At 38.6% G+C, this 21,992-nt stretch overlaps 1 protein-coding gene and 1 long non-coding RNA gene across 5 annotated transcripts in view; one reads left to right on the top strand and one right to left on the bottom strand.

Annotated features, from left to right (window-relative positions):
* Positions 1-21,992, top strand: part of LCLAT1 (lysocardiolipin acyltransferase 1) — a 266,456-nt gene that overhangs the window by 198,270 nt on the left and 46,194 nt on the right. The window lies entirely within an intron of this gene.
* Positions 20,076-21,992, bottom strand: part of LOC118921653 (uncharacterized) — a 74,018-nt gene continuing 72,101 nt past the window's right edge. Inside the window, exon 3 of the long non-coding RNA XR_005028442.2 lies at positions 20,076-20,692. This is a non-coding gene — a long non-coding RNA (uncharacterized LOC118921653). The remainder of the gene's footprint in view (positions 20,693-21,992) is intronic.

The following is a 21,992-nucleotide window of genomic DNA, read 5'->3' as shown; positions in this document are numbered from 1 at the left end:
TATAGGTTTTAAGCTACTACTTAAATTGCACACACACATTAACATAATAGGAGTATAGTTACATAACCAAAGCATATCTGTAATTACCAGCCATCTGCAGTGAAACCAAGAAAACCAGTTAGGCACCTTAGGCATTTGTGAAAACTTATCTATGATATGGTGGATATTGTCCAAATGAACTTGAACAGTCTGAGAGAAATCAGACAAATTAAAACAACCCATTCCTGGGGACTGTTCACATGCCATATGTTCTTTTAACAATAAATAGTTTGTAGTTGTAAGACTTTGGAGCGCTACAATTTGCACTTCTCCAAATTCTTGGTTGAGTTCCAACAGTATAGATCCAGTCCAATTTTGTTGTTTTACTGTATGCACAGGCCAGCTTAGATATCTCCTTCCTCATTCCCATGGCAGGTCCAGGAACTGGTGGGATGAGTGCATCTACAGCTGTAGCAGTGCGTGGATCTTTGTTGGGGTTTTTTGATGATCATCTTCTGGCATGAGTCTTCCAGAGGGTGCAGATGTTGGAAGTTCTTTTTCATATCGTATCTTAGTTCATTTTCGGGGTAGCCCAATTAGGCTTTGATCCTCTGTATAAACACAAACAGACCCTTTGCCTACACTTTTATATGCCCTTTATACCCTTGTGTAGAACTCGTTGGAGGTTACCACACAGGAACTGCCCTTTTTTTTTTTTTTTCTATCACTAATCTACACTTACATGACGAATATTATGTTTACTAGGCTCTCCCCTATACCAGGTCTCCCCTATAAACCCCTTTACAGTCACTGTCCATCAGCATAGCAAAATGTTGTAGAATCACTACTTGCCTTCTCTGTGTTGTACAGCCCTCCCTTTTCTCCTACCCCCCCATGCATGTTAATCTTAATACCCCCCTACTTCTCCCCCCCTTATCCCTCCCTACCCACCCATCCTCCCCAGTCCCTTTCCCTTTGGTACCTGTTAGTCCATTCTTGAGTTCTGTGATTCTGCTGCTGTTTTGTTCCTTCAGTTTTTCCTTTGTTCTTATATTCCACAGATAAGTGAAATCATTTGGTATTTCTCTTTCTCCGCTTGGCTTGTTTCACTGAGCATAATACCCTCCAGCTCCATCCATGTTGCTGCAAATGATTGGGTTTGCCCTTTTCTTATGGCTGAGTACTATTCCATTGTGTATATGTACCACATCTTCTTTATCCATTCATCTATTGATGGACATTTAGGTTGCTTCCAATTCTTGGCTATTGTAAATAGTGCTGCAATAAACATAGGGGTGCATCTGTCTTTCTCAAACTTGATTGCTGCATTCTTAGGGTAAATTCCTAGGAGTGCAATTCCTGGGTCAAATGGTAAGTCTGTTTTGAGCATTTTGATGTACCTCCATACTGCTTTCCACAATGGTTGAACTAACTTACATTCCCACCAGCAGTGTAGGAGGGTTCCCCTTTCTCCACAGCCTCGCCAACATTTGTTGTTGTTTGTCTTTTGGATGGCAGCCATCCTTACTGGTGTGAGGTGATACCTCATTGTAGTTTTAATTTGCATTTCTCTGATAATTAGCGATGTGGAGCATCTTTTCATGTGTCTGTTGGCCATCTGTATTTCTTTTTTGGAGAACTGTCTGTTCAGTTCCTCTGCCCATTTTTTAATTGGGTTATTTGTTTTTTGTTTGTTGAGGCGTGAGAGCTCCTTATATATTCTGGACGTCAAGCCTTTATCGGATGTGTCATTTTCAAATATGTTCTCCCATACTGTAGGGATCCTTCTTGTTCTATTGATGGTGTCTTTTGCTGTACAGAAGCTTTTCAGCTTAATATAGTCCCACTTACTCATTTTTGCTGTTGTTTTCCTTGCCCGGGGAGATATGTTCAAGAAGAGGTCACTCATGTTTATGTCTAAGAGGTTTTCGCCTATGTTTTCTTCCAGGAGTTTAATGGTTTCATGGCTTACATTCAGGTCTTTGATCCATTTTGAGTTTACTTTTGTATATGGGGTTAGACAATGGTCCAGTTTCATTCTCCTACATGTAGCTGTCCAGTTTTGCCAGCACCACCTGTTGAAGAGACTGTCATTTCGCCATTGTATGTCCATGGCTCCTTTATCAAATATTAATTGACCATATATGTCTGGGTTGATGTCTGGATTCTCTAGTCTGTTCCATTGGTCTGTGGCTCTGCTCTTGTGCCAGTACCAAATTGTCTTGATTACTATGGCTTTATAGTAGAGCTTGAAGTTGGGGAGTGAGATCCCCCCTACTTTATTCTTCTTTCTCAGGATTGCTTTGGCTATTCGGGGTCTTTGGTGTTTCCATATGAATTTTTTAATTATTTGTTCCAGTTCATTGAAGAATGTTGCTGGTAGTTTCATAGGGATTGCATCAAATCTGTATATTGCTTTGGGCAGGATGGCCATTTTAACGATATTAATTCTTCCTAGCCACGAGCATGGGATGAGTTTCCATCTGTTAGTGTCCCCTTTAATTTCTCTTAAGAGTGACTTGTAGTTTTCAGAGTATAAGTCTTTCACTTCTTTGGTTAGGTTTATTCCTAGGTATTTTATTTTTTTTGATGCAATTGTGAATGGAGTTGTTTTCCTGATTTCTCTCTCTGTTGGTTCATTGTTAGTATATAGGAAAGCCACAGATTTCTGTGTGTTGATTTTGTATCCTGCAACTTTGCTGTATTCCGATATCAGTTCTAGTAGTTTTGGGGTGGAGTCTTTAGGGTTTTTTATGTACAGTATCATGTCATCTGCAAATAGTGACAGTTTAACTTCTTCTTTACCAATCTGGATTCCTTGTATTTCTTTATTTTGTCTGATTGCCGTGGCTAGGACCTCCAGTACTATGTTAAATAACAGTGGAGAGAGTGGGCATCCCTGTCTAGTTCCCGATCTCAGAGGAAATGCTTTCAGCTTCTCGCTGTTCAATATAATGTTGGCTGTGGGTTTATCATAGATGGCCTTTATTATGTTGAGGTACTTGCCCTCTATTCCCATTTTGCTGAGAGTTTTTAACATGAATGGATGTTGAACTTTGTCAAATGCTTTTTCAGCATCTATGGAGATGATCATGTGGTTTTTGTCTTTCTTTTTGTTGATGTGGTGGATGATGTTGATGGACTTTCGAATGTTGTACCATCCTTGCATCCCTGGGATGAATCCCACTTGGTCATGGTGTATGATCCTTTTGATGTATTTTTGAATTCGGTTTGCTAATATTTTGTTGAGTATTTTTGCATCTACGTTCATCAGGGATATTGCTCTGTAGTTTTCTTTTTTGGTGGGGTCTTTGCCTGGTTTTGGTATTAGGGTGATGTTAGCTTCATAGAATGAGTTTGGGAGTATCCCCTCCTCCTCTATTTTTTGGAAAACTTTAAGGAGAATGGGTATTATGTCTTCCCTGTATGTCTGATAAAATTCCGAGGTAAATCCATCTGGCCCGGGGGTTTTGTTCTTTGGTAGTTTTTTGATTACCTCTTCAATTTCGTTGCTGGTAATTGGTCTGTTTAGATTTTCTGTTTCTTCCTGGGTCAATCTTGGAAGGTTATATTTTTCTAGGAAGTTGTCCATTTCTCCTAGGTTTCCCAGCTTGTTAGCATATAGGTTTTCATAGTATTCTCCAATAATTCTTTGCATTTCCGTGGGGTCCGTCGTGATTTTTCCTTTCTCGTTTCTGATACTGTTGATTTGTGTTGACTCTCTTTTCTTCTTAATAAGTCTGGCTAGAGGCTTATCTATTTTGTTTATTTTCTCGAAGAACCAGCTCTTGGTTTCATTGATTTTTGCTATTGTTTTATTCTTCTCAATTTTATTTATTTCTTCTCTGATCTTTATTATGTCCCTCCTTCTGCTGACCTTAGGCCTCATCTGTTCTTCTTTTTCCAATTTCGATAATTGTGACATTAGACCATTCATTTGGGATTGCTCTTCCTTTTTTAAATATGCTTGGATTGCTATATACTTTCCTCTTAAGACTGCTTTTGCTGTGTCCCACAGAAGTTGGGGCTTAGTGTTGTTGTTGTCATTTGTTTCCATATATTGCTGGATCTCCATTTTGATTTGGTCATTGATCCATTGATTATTTAGGAGCGTGTTGTTAAGCCTCCATGTGTTCGTGAGCCTCTTTGCTTTCTTTGTACAGTTTATTTCTAGTTTTATGCCTTTGTGGTCTGAAAAGTTGGTTGGTAGGATTTCAATCTTTTGGAATTTTCTGAGGCTCTTTTTGTGGCCTAGTATGTGGTCTATTCTGGAGAATGTTCCATGTGCACTTGAGAAGAATGTATATCCCGCTGCTTTTGGATGTAGAGTTCTATAGATGTCTATTAGGTCCATCTGCTCTACTGTGTTGTTCAGTGCTTCCGTGTCCTTACTTATTTTCTGCCCAGTGGATCTATCCTTTGGGGTGAGTGGTGTGTTGAAGTCTCCTAGAATGAATGCATTGCAGTCTATATCCCCCTTTAGTTCTGTTAGTATTTGTTTCACATATGCTGGTGCTCCTGTGTTGGGTGCATATATATTTAGAATGGTTATATCCTCTTGTTTGACTGAGCCCTTTATCATTATGTAGTGTCCTTCTTTATCTCTTGTTACTTTGTTTGTTTTGAAGTCTATTTTGTCTGATATTAGTACTGCAACCCCTGCTTTCTTCTCACTGTTGTTTGCTTGAAATATGTTTTTCCATCCCTTGACTTTTAGTCTGTACATGTCTTTGGGTTTGAGGTGAGTTTCTTGTAAGCAGCATATAGATGGGTCTTGCTTTTTTATCCATTCTGTTACTCTGTGTCTTTTGATTGGTGCATTCAACCCATTAACATTTAGGGTGACTATTGAAAGATATGTACTTATTGCCATTGCAGGCTTTAAATTCGTGGTTACCAAAGGTTCAAGGTTAGCCTCTTTAGTATCTTACTGCCTAACTTAGCTCGCTTATTGAGCTGTTATATACACTGTCTGGAGATTCTTTTCTTCTCTCCCTTCTTGTTCCTCCTCCTCGATTCTTCATATGTTGGGTGTTTTGTGCTGTGCTCTTTCTAGGAGTGCTCCCATCTAGAGCAGTCCCTGTAAGATGTTCTGTAGAGGTGGTTTGTGGAAAGCAAATTCCCTCAGCTTTTGTTTGTCTGGGAATTGTTTAATCCCACCGTCATATTTGAATGATAGTCGTGCTGGATACAGTATCCTTGGTTCAAGGCCCTTCTGTTTCATTGTATTAAATATATCATGCCATTCTCTTCTGGCCTGTAGGGTTTCTGTTGAGAAATCTGACGTTAGCCTGATGGGTTTCCCTTTATAGGTGACCTTTTTCTCTCTAGCTGCCTTTAACACTCTTTCCTTGTCCTTGATCTTTGCCATTTTAATTATTATGTGTCTTGGTGTTGCCCTTCTTGGATCCTTTCTGTTGGGGGTTCTGTGTATTTCCGTGGTCTGTTTGATTACTTCCTCCCCCAGTGTGGGGAAGTTTTCAGCAATTATTTCTTCTAAGATACTTTCCATCTCTTTGCCTCTCTCTTCTTCTTCTGGGACCCCTATAATACGGATATTGCTCCTTTTAGATTGGTCACACAGTTCTCTTAATATTGTTTCATTCCTGGAGATCCTTTTGTCTCTCTCTATGTCAGCTTCCATGCGTTCCTGTTCTCTGATTTCAATTCCATCAATGGCCTCTTGCATTCTATCCATTCTGCTTATAAACCCTTCCAGAGTTTGTTTCATTTCTGCGATCTCCTTTCTGGCATCTGTGATCTCTTTCCGGACTTCATCCCATTTTTCTTGCATATTTCTCTGCATCTCTGTCAGCATGTTTATGATTCTTATTTTGAATTCTTTGTCAGGAAGACTGGTTAGGTCTGTCTCCTTCTCTGGTGTTGTCTCTGTGATCTTTGTCTGCCTGTAGCTTTGCCTTTTCATGGTGATAGGAATAGTCTGCAGAACTGGGACGAGTGACGGCTGGACTTCCTTTCTTGTTGGTTTGTGGCCCTCCTCTCCTGGGAGAACAGCGGCCTCTAGTGGCTTGTGCTGCGCAGCTGCGCGCAGACAGGGTTTCTGCTTCCTGCCCGGCTGCTATGGAGTTAATCTCCGCTGTTGCTGTGGGCGTGGCCTGGCTCGGGCAGCTACTCCAAAATGGTGGAGTCGCGTTGGAGCAGGAGCTGCTGGGAGGCTATTTATCTCCGTAAGGGGCCTCCCTGCTCCCTGCAGCCCAGGGGTTAGGGTGCCCAGAGATCCCGGATTCCCTACCTCTGGATTAAGTGGCCCGCCCTGCCCCTTTAAGACTTCCAAAAAGCACCCGCCAAAACAAAACAACGACCACAAAAAAAAACAAGAAAAAAAATTTTTTTTTTTAATTAAAAAAAAAAAAAAAAATTTTAATTAAAAAAAAAAGGTGGTCGTTCGTTTTTCTTTATTCTCCGGTGCCAGCCTCAGGCCTCTACTCACCGGTCTTTCTGCCCTGTTTCCCTAATATTGGGGTCCCTGTCCCTTTAAGACTTCCAAAAAGCGCTCGCCAAAACAAAGCAGCAAAAAAGCAAAAAAAAAAATGGTCGCGCGCTTTTCTTATGTCCTCTGTCGCCCAGCCTCCAGTGCCTGCTCACTGTTCTTGCTGCCCTGTTTTCCCAGTATCGAGGGCCCTGCACTCTGGCCCGGATGGCTGGGGCTGGGTGTTCGGCAGCCCTGGGCTCCGTCTCCCTCCCGCTCTGCCTGCTCTTCTCCCGCCGGGAGCTGGGGGGAGGGGCGCTCGGCTCCCGCGGGGCCGGGGCTTGTATCTTACCCCCTTCGCGAGGCGCTGGGTTCTCTCAGGTGTGGATGTGGTCTGGATATTGTCCTGTGTCCTCTGGTCTTTATTTCTAGGAAGGGTTGTCTTTGTTATATTTTCATAGATATATGTTGTTTTGGGAGGAGATTTCCGCTGCTCTACTCACGCCGCCATCTTCCGCCCCCTCAGAAATATGTTTTTAAAAATGGTTTTGAGACTTTTAAAAAATTCTTGCCTTTTCTGTACATGGCAGTAAATTTTATAAATTTTATATTTGCAAATATTGATTTCATCTAAACCAATCTTTTTCAGCAATAGTCGGCCTATTTGCAAGGTCAGATACTCATGGATTTTAATAGATTCGTTCTTTAAAATATGACGAACTTATCTCAAATTCTAGATGCTAGTCTTTGGGTGGAAGGTCTGAGCAGACAGAGGTCTTTGGGTGCTGCATCTAGGATGTATTTGTTGACCTTAGAGCAGTTTGACAGGAACGGAATGCCAGAAGCCAGGTTTGGGTAGAGTGAAGATTGATGTGAATGGAGATAGTAAGTGTACCTACAGGGATTTGCTGAAAAGGGCCAGGAGAGAGTTGGAGTAGTCAGTAGAAGGGGAAGCTCCATCAAGGATGACTTGGGGAGTTGAGTATTTTCAAAGGCTGAGAAAATTCAATAGAGGAAAAGCTGAAAGTGAAATGGATTAATGATGGAGCAAATTTTCTGAGAAATTACGAGGGGCCAGAAACAGAAACAAACTTAAAGGCACTCCTCTTTATCTAAGGTAGGAGTCAAGGTTGAGCCGGACTATATATTTTGTTTTGGGGAGTAGGTGGTGAGAAAGGGAGGATGCTTTGATGGAAGACTGCTTTCTCTGTCAGACCAGAGTTTAGGGAATCTGATACTGATTGGGGTAAGTAGAGAAAGAGGTTAACTAGTGAGAGTTTGTAGTTGCTGTGGAAAGTGAGAAAAGGAAGCTGATAAAAACAAAGCATTGTTGACCTCTGACCTCAGGCTGCGTGCCCAGTCTGATCTCCCGTCGCAGCTTTAAGCTCCATCCAGAGTGGTGGCTTGCCTTGCCTTCACTGGCCTCAGCATTCCCATCTCCTCTTCCTTTGACTACATCTACCCGTTCTTTCATGCCCAGCTCAAATAAATCATTTATTGATCTCTTCAACTGAAAGTGCTATCAGTGCCCCTCCAGTCTTCTACAACAGTTGAGCCACTCTTAGGAATCAAACAGTTTGCAAATAAACTTTATCTCCTTTCCAAACTGTAAGTTCCTTTCAGCAAGAATCACAGGTTTGTCAGCATCTCTATTTCTCTTTCTCTCTCTCTGCCTAGGGCAGTGCTTATATATTGTTCTATAAATACAGAATGAACAGATGAATGAATGAAGCCAATCCACTACAACCAAACTGTGTGGGAGAGTGGTGAACCTCAATAGGAAGGGAAAAGTTTTTCAGAATTCTTTATCCACAGGCATCAACTTGGAGGATATTATTTTCTGTATATATTTAACTTCCTTCTCACACTAGTGGTGAAATATATTGAATTTGTAGGAGGTTACTCTTAACTTGGGGTGTGTGTTTAACTTACTTAGTGTAGCCTCCTAGGCAGTAGGAGCTCACACTGAGCCCAGTCTCAAGTGTGCCACCTTTGTTTATCATGCAGCTTTTACCGTGGCTTCCCTGAGAGAAAGATTGCTAATGCTGTAAGGCACCATCCCTCTGAGGTCAGGCTTCCTTCTTAATTTCTCACTTAGTGACTCACTAAACTCCTTTAAAGAACTTCGTGTACCACCTTGAACATCTTATGCTGCTGGCCCTACAAGGTTTGTCTAGGGGAGGAAAACTAACTCTGCAAATGACAAAGAGGCAGCAGTTATAGAAAATGGCAATGTTAGACTAGGCAAATTAGGATGGAGTATGCCTGAGAATTCTTGGCTTTTATGAAGCCTTGATTCCTGTTGGCTCTGGGCTCATAAGATTTCCATAAATTGAGGCAGATTGCTGTTCTCTTATAAAGGTCATCCTCTTTTATATTCCTACAGAGTTTTTAATAATTCAGATCTTTGTGTTGTGCTGCCCATGTTCCCTGCCCTATGAACTAGTTCATTTTATTTTATGCTCTCATTAGCTCTTTGGTGTTTTTATCTCAAGTATTGGCCCATACAGATTTAAGTTATAGCTAAGTTAGCCAACAGATATGACTAGCTTTTTATTGGGTATTAGAAGAACATTATTATAGCTTATTGCTAAAATAAATGTCAGTATTTACATATTAATTTGTACTACAGAATTTTGTCATTATTCATTTAAGGAGCTAAACCAGAAGTCTCTCAGATGCTTCTAATGCCTCTTTTGCCTTTTTGAACGTGGAGCTACAGATAGCAATAACTCAAAATTCAAATCTGGGAACTCCATGATTGTGCGCTTCATTGTTTCACTGAAGCGCAGTAAAAGTAGGCTTGTACTTCACAACCGCAGGAGCAATACTTTCTTCCAAGCCATTGCCCAGACCCAAGGCCTGCAGGGCACATATTTGATTGTTTTCCTTGTTTCAGTACAAATGGGCCACCCACATGCATCCAGGTTTTCCCACCTCGACACACAATGCAGTCTGACAAGATACTGCTAAAATACTGGTCAGAATGGGTATGCAAATTCTAGGCCTGTCTGCTGAAATCGTCCAGGATAGACCAGTGTATTACCAACTGAACTGACTGAAACACAGAGAAAAGAGGTAAAGAGGCCTTGCCAAGCAAACAGCCATCAATTCTGTAGCAGTTTCTGCCTAAACTATTAAATTTCCTCTTACTGGATTTTTCAGGCTCCTATGTATTGGTATATGTATCATTTTTAGTGTTTCTTTGGATAATCACTCCAGATTTTGGCTATGCTTTGTTTTTGTTTTTGTTTTTTCTTCCTATTGAAATTATTATGTTGAAATATTTGAGATGGGCAACAAGATGAGAGAAAAAGGGTCATTACTAGTTGTGGCTGTCTCCTTTATGAAGTTTCCCCATCCTGTCATCTAGAAATAGTCTCTCTCTTCCCTAAATTCCTATAGCATTTTAACTATACTAAAACACCTTGGGTTGTGCAGTAGTTGCATACCTAAGCCTCTTTTCTGCACTGTTGGCCTGCTGGCTACCCTGCCCTTGCTTCCTTTTTCCCAGCCCTTGACTGCATGTAGCCAAAAATAGCTTTGTTGTTGCAGTCATTGTTCTTATTATTAATTATTTTGGTTAGCCAATTCATATCTAGAATAACTTTAATATTAGAAAGGGCTTCTTGGGGACTTTATTGAATCCATTTAAGATATAGTATGTTTTATAGATACAGATGCCATAGTCTTAAAGGTTAAAGGAGACCACTGCTTTACATTGTGCAGTGATTGATGGTACATGGCCATACTCTGATAGTATTCCGAAGTTCTTTAGCTTTCTTGTGATTTTCTAGTTCATTGCCTATAATGGGACAATGTCCTTTCCATGATGACAATTGGTCTGACTTTTTTCTGCTTTAGGATCATCTACTTTAGGTAATGATTAGAATCCCTAAAAACTGGCTATATTCTAGCCTCTAATACAAAGATCTTAGGACCTCAGTCATGTTCTGTGCTTCTCAAGCACATCATGAAGCATCAGTGATCTTTCCAACATTGCTATTTGGTGTACATGAGCTGGGGGATTGGCAAGGAACCAGTTGCTGTCCTGAATAAGGAACCATCATCACTGTATTTGAAAAAGTCAAGGTTTCCCTAATGGACATGAATAAAGGTAACGTTTAGGTATCAGAGGGACTTTGAATAGCCAAGTTATGATCTCTGTTAAAGAAATATGGGTTAAATAAGAAATAATCTCAATCTTCACGAGATGGGTTATTTTTCAAACAGACACTTATGTGTTGACCATCCTATCTACCTTGTTGCCTTCATTAAAACACAGCCATCTCCTGATCTCATACTTCTTTCCTGTTCCCCTCTCAAGTAAAAGCTGCTCATAGTCACACCTCACTACTCTGTGATTCTCTTAATTCACTGCTGACTTAAGCACCTCAGAGTTAAAAAAAAAAATCCTGATTGGAGTCTTGCATCTAAATACACCCATTTTTACTCCTCGTATACAACCCTTCTTTCCGTGCTCTGCCTCAGCCTCATTTCATGGAGAGGGGACACCTAGCACCCAGCTCAGATTCCATCCCTGGTCTGTCCTTCTAGGTAACTTCACCATTGATATGATCACACATTTAGCTCCGTTTCCTGACCTCCCCATTATCCGCACTACTTCATACTTTGCATTTGGTCTTTTGAAACGGCTCTACCTGTTGAATGTTAAACATCTCCCTCTCTGACCACAGTCTCTTACAACTGTCAATAAGTTATTCCCCCTGTAACTGTTCTTTACTTTCATTAGATCTCTCTTCCCTTAACACCTTTATTCTTTTTCCTCACTCACAGATAAAACTTAGAAGACTTCTGAGATATCTTCCAATTCTAAAATTTCATGATTTTCTGAGATTTCAGGATTCTTTAGTTCTTTTGTTTATAAAACTTCTAGGCAATTTGTGGTTAAACATGATTAGTGCTTTAAAAAAATGTTGAGACTACGGAATGCAACATCTTTCTCATGCGGTTACTATAATTTCAAAGATTATTTTTAGTAATCGTATTTGTTATTATAGAATTTCTCAGAAATAGAAAACACTAGGGAAACTTTAAACAGAAACTAGCTGTACTAAAAAAAATTCTAAGATCTGAAGATACAGTCTTTTATGTATTGTCTTGAAGTTCTGAAGTCTGAAAAAGCCTCTTGTAATATAATAAGGTTTATATATCTATAAAAAATAGGCTTATTGTATAATTATATTTTCAAAGAGCATAGGATGACAAAATAATAATGTAAGTTAAAATGGAAACTAAATGGTTTTAAAAAGTTAAGTAAAACCTGAATAGTTCATAATTTCATCCCTTCCCTAACAATAGCTATAGAATGAAGAACTAAGTTGTTTATGGTAAACTTTTTTTTAAAGCTCTCCTTTAAACAAATAGTTTGACTCTGTCGGAAGTAGAAAAAATTCTATTTTTATCCAAGAACAATGCTGACAACAACTCAAAGACCAGCCAGTTACCTCTGAGTGGTTCCAAATGTGCCTGAGCCTTCCTAGCCTGAAGATGCAGATGAGATCATATTAATACCAAGAAGTCCTGTTTTGGAGCCCACTCCAGCCTGGTTACCAAACCTCAGCATCTCCTTGCAGGTGTCTGCCAATAATTCCCAACTGCTCTTCTGGGTGGGACCTTCTGGTAGATGTCTGCTCTCAAGTCCATGTGAAGCAGCTACCCTACCCAAGTCCTCCCCAAGCTGCCATACCCCCACCCTCCGGGCCGAGTGGCCCTGTACTCCCTCTGACCTGATGGAAGTCCATCCTAGAAAGAGTTCCTTCATCTTTTAATCAGAATCTGCTCTCTCCCTGGGACTCAGACCTAATGCTTAGGGAGAAATACCTTGCCCTCCTCTCCTGCCTCCAGTGGCTGGGCCCCAAACATCCTCCTCAGAGGCCTCTTTGCACTATCGAGCACATACGTGGGAGTGCGGAGGGGGGCAAGAGAGTAGATGAAAAGTCCTGTTGGAGTTAGTTACTAGCAGAGCTTTTGGGAGCCATAACTCCAGGATTCTGAGGTTTAAAGCTTTCCTCTTACCTTTCAGTCTTCCCTCCACCCCTCACTTCAGTTCTGTCAAGTGGTAGCAAATTAATAAAACACCCAATGAAATCTAGTAAAATAAAACTGCAGAAGTCTTCAAGAATTATTTTAAAATCTTTCCTTTCCAGTATGAATTACTACAAGCTTGATTGTTAAGCAAGATTTTGGTAAATAGTACATTCTGTAAATTCTGGAAAAGGTTATTTGGCAAATTGATCCTTTAGCAAATTGGCCCGCTTTCCAGTTCATCAGTTACTAAATCTCAGGTTCACTTGGGACTTTCACAAGCTCTTTCTTGACAGTGAACTTCAAAACACTTTTTAAACATTATATAATATCATCAAACTGAAATAGTTCTACATTTAGTCTTATTGAGAACAAATATTGTCATCCTTCTGGAGTTTATAATTGGTATATGCAACACAATTACAGTAATCCTAGGATATAATGTTGAAGTACTCTGCCACGTGGCTGGATGCTGACCTCGTTTTTATTTTGGATTGGGTGAATTGAGGAAAAGGGTGACAACTGGAATTTGTGTTTATCCTAAGGCCAGAGAATAATGAGGAGTACCATGTTGAAGAGAAAAATGTAGAGAAAAGGGCCAGGGTATTACCTACTCAGTGTATTATCTACTCAAGACAAACATAGAACTGAATAAGAATATATTTTTCTCTTGTTCCCCTAATTCCTAAATTATAAAACTACTGATATGTATGTCTGTTCCTTAAGCACTAGTATTAGAGTGAATTTATATATTAACCACTGCAAAAAACAAAGCAAAACACAAATATTTTAGTTCTTTTGTTTATAAAACTTCTAGGCAAATACACATAGATACAATATAAATAAAAGCTGTTATTCAAAGTATCTTTGTTATTCAAAGTATATTAAAATACTCAACTATGAGGGATGAACTTTTACACAGTGATTTTGTAGTTCCCTTTGGGTCTCTGTTGCTTTTACAAGCTTTTGTGTCCCTTTTTTTGTCTTTGATAAATACTTAGTAACAGTCTAGGGTTCTTTCTTACTGTTTATCCAGCATGTGAAAAGCATCCCTTGTAATAAAGCCTAGCATCCAAGAGGTGATTCAGACTAAGTTTTCTGCCTTCTGAATGACAGTTTCAATTTTATTTTATTGAATTGTTTTGGAACAGAGGTGATAATTATGTTTCCTCAAGAGTGAGAGTTCAAGCACATCTGCCTTCAGTGCTGCTCTTCTGGTGCGTTTGATTTCACTTACGTAATTGTTCTACTCTTAGATATTATGCAGAGAAGATTTTTGGAACCTGCTGTGTCTATGACAATTCTGGATCCTTCTGCATAGGAAGGGCCTTTATCCAAACAAACTCCTGGTGATTCTAAAACATCTGTGTGTGAAGATGTGGCTTAAAACATCACTTGAAGATAGTTTGTAAGCTACATTTTAAACTTCCACCAGTGACATTAGAATACTCTAACTAGGCTTGTGAGAGATTGTTATTTAGATAGGGATATAGTTGCTTAGTTATTCTTTGGCTGAAGCAATTTTATAGGTGGCAAGGAAATCACTTGATTTTTATAAAGGAGTGAAGAATGCATTCAAAAGAAACTACCAAGAGGCAATAAGCCCATGTATTACCCACTCTACTGTGAAGGTTGGACTAATATATATTCTGGGAATAATGAGGCATGGCTCCTACACAAAGCAGGGAAATTAGTAGGCAAGTTACAAATTTTTCTTTGGAATGGAAACTTGACATTAAAATAGATCATCTTGTGTCACTGTTTGAAACTCAGTAAGAGTTTCAGGAACTAATTATCTAGCAGCAGGTAGCAATATGGAAATACATTAAATATACATAGAAAACTCAGATACTGAAACATGCAAAAGGTCAAGTCAATTTAGTTTTACACAAATAAAACATGGTCCAAGAGTGCCAAATACCATATTAAAACAAGAAAAAAATGGTTAAGTACTACTAAACACCAAGGATATGCCTAGCCAAGGCTAATTAATAGGCCATCCACGACTTGTCTAGATATCACTGTGTTATTTGTAACAAAGCATGCTGTGATAGTACAAGTTTGATGTTCTGAAATTTTCCCTTCTTTTCAGTCAACTTAGAGGCAAAATTGAATAGCTGGCAAGCAGTTTGCTTTGCATTTCTTTGTCAATCAGCAGATAGAAGAGTGATACTTTCATAGTTTAGGACATGTAAAAACAGTATGTGCAACTGAAATGTATATATTACTACTATAGAAGAAAACAATGTTGCTTTCTAAACTAGAGTGTGATAACCAACTTGCTAAACTGTCCCCATTACATCTGTAAAATGAGGATACGTGCCTCATAGGATTATTGTCAGAAACAAATGACATAGTCTATGTAAACAGCTTTGCTATGTCTCTGGACCACACTTAGTTTTTCATAAATACATCATCATTACTACTAATTACCATTGAAGTACAGGTTTTAGCTGCTGAGCTTTAAGTTTAGCATTGAACATAAGCAGTAGAATTTGTATGGCATCCTTTAAGGTCAACAAATCAAAGTCCTTTCGGAACTATTTTTATTGCATTAAGTAAGATAATATATTTCTTTAATTTTAAAATTTATTGTTTACAAATATTAAAAACCATTGTCATATATTCATGCATTCTATTTGGAATTTACTGTAACTAATAGAGAAAATAATCCTGCAGAAGTTTTATTAAGCACCTACTATAACCAGGCTCAGAAACTGTAATGGTTAATAACACACAGACCTAGCTTCCCTAATAGCCCAACCCACAGGCTGTGAAGGGAGACAAACATGTGAACAATTAATACTACACTATACCATTTAATCTTTTTTTGTCTTCCTCTTTGCCTTATATACCCCATCTGATACTGTTTATAGAATAGGACTGAAATATATCTTTATTTCATGTTTTAAGAAGGGATTGGCAAGTAGAGAACAATAGGAATAAAACTTCTGGGTGATTATTTCATATGTTTAATAGTATTCATTTAAATATATATTACAAATGATAATAAGAATTATCTATTTATTCAAGTGTGTCCAGTAAAAACTATTACTTGCTATCTTGCTACTGTTAGTTTCCTTCAGCAAAATATACATGAAGCAACAAAAATGCCATTCTTGAAGAAGTCTGAACTGGAAAATAGTTCCTTGTGTTCCAGTTATTCCAAATTAAACAGCTCTTGAAGTCCTTAATCCTCAGGGTTGAGTGGCTATAGAGTAAAGGCTTAGTTTAAGGACATTCATACTTATAAAATCAAATCCAATATATCAATATGGTCTGGCAGATGGATCATAGAATATACATATCCCTTCAAAACCAATATTCAATATTTATGATAAAGCACTCACTAGTGATTAATGTACAGGATTTTAGTAGATGAATCTCATAAGACAGTTATTATTCAAATATTATTCAACACTGGAAAACCCACTTTTGGTGAGATGGAACTAAATAATTAGCCAAGTCTAAGACTCCTGTACAGAAAATAATCACATTTACTACTTGAGCTGTTTTTTAACTTGTCCTTTCTATGTTTCTGTATACCACATATTTTAGGGTATTATTCTAAGTCTCCAAGAAATTTTTCCTGGTTGGCCATATTATTTGAAAAGATGTATTTTACATTTATATTAACACAAGGTTTATTTTTTTGTATGACAAAGTTGGACTAGGTAAAAAATTTATAGAGCTTGAATCGACTTTATATTTCCTGGATTCTTGTGTGATTGACCTGCCCATCAGCCTACCTGCCTGCCTCTCATCTCTTCATCTACCTTTCTATCTTCTTAACGCTCTCAGCTCATGTAAGTTAATAGCCAAGAAATCCAGTGCTATTCCCAGTTGTCTTAATTACTTAAGGCAAAATGAAGTAAGTCTTAAAAAACTTGTAAGAAGATACCAACACTATTTAAAGGAGTATCATACCAAAACTTCAGTAATATATCAGATTGATTATATATTGTCTTCCCAAAGAAAGCCACATTCAAGAAAATACTTCTCCTGGTCATGAGCAATTGTTCATGTGAATTTTCAGCAGAATGAATTAATTAGAATTTAACATGACATTGTAAAGAGTGATCCTGGCTAGCTAGTCAAGATTTTGAACACAAGTATTTAAATCTTAGTATGTCTGCAAACTCCATATGAAAATTTTTAAGACCTGGCAAACATGGCAAATCATCCTTATGTTTTCTACTTTTGTTTCAGGAATTCCATTTTCATTGAAATAAAACAGTACATAACTACTGGTAGGAAAAAACAGTGAAGCAAATTTTTCATATTTCCCCCATAAATCATGAGCCTAAAAGGCTATCACCTTGAAAAAGCTCGTTTCCAGGAATGATTGCCTATAGATTTTACTGGTTTGTCTAACCTTTTCTCCTTCTCTTTTATGTTCTTAAAAGGTCAGTCTTAATCATAGCCTTTTTGTGAGTAAGATATTTATATGTGTCTTATATTCTCTGAAACTTCAAAAGAATGAGTTTTCATGATGTTGTCTGGTGTGCACCCATTTCTTAATTACTGAATTTCTCCTATCTTTTATCTATTTTCTTGCTAGGCATTGCTGTTGTAATACATTATTACTGGTGTACAGCAGTCCTCCTGACCTTTTTCTTTCTTGTCTGGTTTCCCATTCCTTGCCTTTCTCTTAGTCCCACCCTCTTTTTACCTTTTATAGTAGACCCAGAAGTTCTCTTAAGCTTTAAACATTGATTCAAGTCACTAACGTATTGAGTGCAGTTTTGTGCGAACACTAACTTGAGCTACAAAATTGCCTCCACCTTATCTGTATTATGCAAAACTTGGATTCTCAGTGCCTTCTGAACGCATTCCCAAGTGGAACATTTGCCTTTGTTTGCAGTTGCATTCTCACCATCCTCCCTATTTCATTCTTAACCAATATCCTTAGGACTCAGCTACTTTGAGCTTTTGCTAACTTTATAGGTACATTTAAAAATAATGTTAGAAAGATTTATGAATTTATGTCAAGGTGATAGCTATACCAAGGGTTTCAAATAATAGGTCTGCAAAGCTTTCCAGAAGAAAGCCTGAATTTTGGGATTCCAAGTTTGAATTTGGTATGCTATCACTTTTCAAATATTTTTACTGCATGCCAAGAACTGTTGTAATATTCCTAGGAGATTCGAAAACACTCAGTTGCTCTATGAGTGAAGATAATTACTGAAGTGGTAAAAAACCAAAGCAGAACACTAACATGACTTCAGGATATTATTTCTTTTGGTTAAAGACCAATAAGACCAAAATTGCAGGTTTAATCCTAGAGGGCCAGTTAACTTCCCACCAACAAATACTTCTTAGTATTCACATGAGTAGGACGAAGACTATTCACAGAACAGGACTAGTTCAGTGGTGCAAGCTTCATATCCCAAGGTTAGCAGATGTGGAAAATACTAAGTTTTAATGCAAACATTTAAGTTATTTGGCAAGATTTCTGTTGTTTTATTGTATTGTCAGAGACATACCAACAAAATGATATAAATGTTGCATAAAAGTTCTTTGTAAATAGAATTGTTGTAACATGTAAATACAAAATGACTGCTAAACTATATAAATTTCAAAAATGCAGAAGAAAGGAACAGCAGAAAGTTGAGAACAAGACAGATTTGGAGCCAACTCCAATAGTGGGCTCTTGGGGTAAATGTAAGTGATTAGGGACGGGGCAGCTGGCAAACCTGCCTTGTTAGGTGGAGACCACTTGGTTGTTAACCACCCAGCTTCTTTCTCGAAAGGACTTCAGTGCTTGGCTACAGTAGTTAGATCTAATCAAACACACAAATAGAAGACTTGTAGGGTTTTCACCAGGAAATAATGGGCTGTATGTGTGTTGAGAGAGATTATCCTTACAGCTATGTTAATAGTGCCACACAGTAGATGGCTGAACTTTTCAAACCACAAAAACTTTCTGTTACTGTGGATCTTAATGGATCTTACCAGCAACTTTGAAAATGCCCCTCAGAAGAGTGTATAGTACATTCCTTCTGCATCAGACAACCAGGTCCAAAGCATTTCAACTCTAAGAGTTAGAGAGAGCCTGGAGAAGTTCTTTCATGATGCCAACCTTTGGTAACGTGGTTAAAGAGGCAAGGTCTGTTTCAGAGGTCACCACCTACCTTTTTGTACTCCCATCCTTGACTGAGATCCTGCTGTTCTTCAGCCCTCTTGAGCTTCTGCCTGGACACACATGCACTGGGGGTTGTTCGAGCCTCTGGACTTGTCCAAAATCTTCACGTCCGTGTCTCATTTCTTTTTTTTTTGTGCAGGGGGCGGGGGGAAATGTCAACTAGTTCTTTAATTGAAGGCAACCCAAAATGGATATTGCACATCTTTTTTTCCCTGTCTCATTTCTTTCAGAGCTTTTCACAAACTAATGAAGTGTTTCTCCAGAATGCCTTTTTCTTCCTTTCTATGTGTTACACACATTCAGTAACGAAAAGCTTTTGTTTTAATGCTGTGAAATAAAGGAGCAGTTCTAATGGTGGAAAGTTTAAGCATCATGGCCATCCACTCGGGAGGCTCTGACAGGATGCTGATCCTGAAGCGGTGCTCTTCCAGTCACACTACTTAGCGTAAGGTTACCCCCGCTTTCCTATCCCTTGTCTTTAGGTTGATGACCCATAAATTTAGAGAAGGATGAGATTTCTAGAACTGGAGACCATACAACTTTCTTTCAAAGACAGTAAAACATAATAATTTAGAGCATTTCAGTTGGGAAAGAACTGAGCTAGAATCGTAATTGTGTCTTCCTAGCTGTATTACTGTGGTGATTTATTTAACTTCATTGGTAAATGAGGATAATAAAGCTTTACCTAACCCTTACTTTGCTGCTTCAGTGAAGTAAAAAATATAAAAGTTTGTCACTAATATATAAATTATAAAAGAGACAATATATGTAAGAAACAGTACCTGGCACAGAGTAAACACTCAAAAAAAAACTATTTCCTGAAAGGTGCAGTCTTTGCCACAGAGAATATGTTATCAAAGAAATTATTCAAGGAATGATCCCAGAATTTTTTTAAAAACATGAGTTCATCTGGGTGGAGAAAACCCAGTGAGTATACAATACAAAGAAAAACAAAGACCTACCAAAAATCATAATCATTATTAAATTTCACAACACTGACAACAGAATAAGGATCCTAAAGCTTCCAAAGTGGGAAACTAACATTAAAAAGATGGAAAATTAGAATGGTATCACATTGTCCAGAGCAGTACTCGTAAAAACTCAATAATAATAATAATAAGATAGTGGCAGAAGTCCTGTAATTTTCTGAAGAAAAATGGTTTCCAACTAAGAATTCTGAATATATCTGAATTCTCAATTAAGTGTGAGGAAAGAATAGGCATTTTCAAGCATTCAAGATCTCAAAATCAACCTCTCATGCCCCTTTCTTAGGGAGCTATTGGAGGATGTGTTCTAACAAAACAAAGAGGTAAACCAAACAAGGTAAAGATCGAGGATTCAGGCAACGGGAAACAACACAGGGAGGGAATCTCCAGGATGACGATGGAGACAGATGCAGGGCAGTAGCTGCGCAGCAGGCCTGGGAGACTGTCCTTCTGAGCAGAGCAGGGGCAGGGAGGTCCGGGAAGAACGTCTCACGTGTGTGAATGTACTAGGAAGAGATCCGCGCTTCCAGCTGAGTTTGGGGATGAACTAGTGGCAGGTCTCTAGAATAAGCAGAGAAAAATGAGGTCATTATTAACTCCAGAGAAAGTTCTTAGTAGTATAAGAGAGAAATGCTAATAGCTGCTGCACAACTACACTATGAATAGCTGCCTCATTATGTAACTTAAATACTAAATATTAACCTTACCAATAATTATGATATAACTGTGTGAGGACCATGGAGGATTGAAGGCATGTGGAGAAATGCCGTAAGAGCAGAATTCTCATTTTTTCATAGTTGGAAGTTGATAGATAACAGGAGAAGTGGGGAGAAATAAAAAAAGAACTGCCAGTGTTGACATTTTATTGGCTATATGGAAGTAAACAAGAGAAGCAACAGCTTAAAATGTTGGAACCAATTGTCTCTGGGGCATGGCATTACAGAGGCTAGGGAGGAATTGGGCAGGTGGTTGCTTCCTGTATTGATGAAGAGCCATGGTAAGCATCACTAATGTTCATTAGTGCTGTTCTTCTCTCATTCCTGGGCAAACAGAGGCCTATGTGTGCAAGCACTCTTCCAGGCAGTCAGGGCCACTGGCTGTGGCCTAGATGGAGCAGAAGCGATGTATGTCATTTTGGGGCTACAACAGTGTGACCCTTCAGCTCCTTCTTCCCATGCCTCAGTGACTGAAAGGGAAAAGGCAAACTGGAATACACTCAGTAGTCTGGAAATCTTTCCTATATTCTCTAGGACTGTGACTTCTTAGCTTAGAGAAGGCAGACTAACGAAGATTTAGCAATTTTTCTGTAGAGCGCCAGATAGTAAATATTCTAGGCTTTGCAGGCCATATACTTAATTTGACAACTACTTGACTATAATAGTGTAAATGAATGAGTGGGTCTGCATTCCAATAAAACTTTACTTATGAACACTGAAATTTGAATTTTGTGTAACATTCATGTGTCATAAAGTATGTCCTTTTGATTTTTTTCCCCCTACCACGTACACATGGAAAAAAACATTCTTAGTTCATAGACTTCACAGGGGGAACTAGTCCATTGGGCTGAAGTTTGCTGACCCCTGCTTTAAATATTCAAAGGATTTACACACAAAAGCTAACAGTACCATACTGTTTGTTTGTAGAGGACAAAACTAAAACTAAAGAATGGGAGTCCCAGAGCATCGATTTTGGCCTCAAATTTCCTCACATGATGGGAGCATTTCTGCAAGTTAGAACTTCCTACAATGAAAAAGGCTGCCGCAAGATGTCCCTATGCTTGAAATGTCCATGCAGAGGTGGGAGGTGCATTACATGACCTCTCATCTCCCTTTTAATTCTTACATTTCATGGCCCTACAACATGATTAAGATCAATCATTCTGCTAACGCTGTTTTAATGGTTTCTGAAGTACAGCTACTAACCACAAGTTTTAGGACAGTTCTTAGAAAAAGATATGTGTGTGTGTGTTGCCTTAACTATTTTAAATTAAGTATTTATGGTGCCACGGTTTGCAAAGACTTCTTGCTAGCCTAAACATGTTTGCACACAGCAGTCTTTTCTAATTTAAATTCAATCATAATCTCCAAACAGCCCTAGCCTAGACTAGTGGAAGGTATAAACTTCATTTTCATCTCATTAGGCCACCTGGAAGCTGCAATCAGTGAGTAGTCTTGACGTCAATAGTCTGTCTGCTTCATTAAAATGTTAATTTCATGGCTTTAATTCCCTTAGTGAAATGTACCACTGCAGGACACTATATGCAGATTTATTCTAATGCAAACTAATTTGCATGTCACATTTTAGTATATTTATTTCTCCAGATTTCTCTGTGTACCGCTATTCTTAGGAATTGCCTTTGTTTTGAAAGTGCCAATTTAAATACTAAGTTCACATTTTTACTCCA

This window comes from Manis pentadactyla, chromosome 2 (assembly GCF_030020395.1).
Source record: "Manis pentadactyla isolate mManPen7 chromosome 2, mManPen7.hap1, whole genome shotgun sequence".
Lineage (NCBI taxonomy): Eukaryota > Metazoa > Chordata > Mammalia > Pholidota > Manidae > Manis > Manis pentadactyla.
This window is presented reverse-complemented; position numbering and strand designations above follow the sequence as displayed.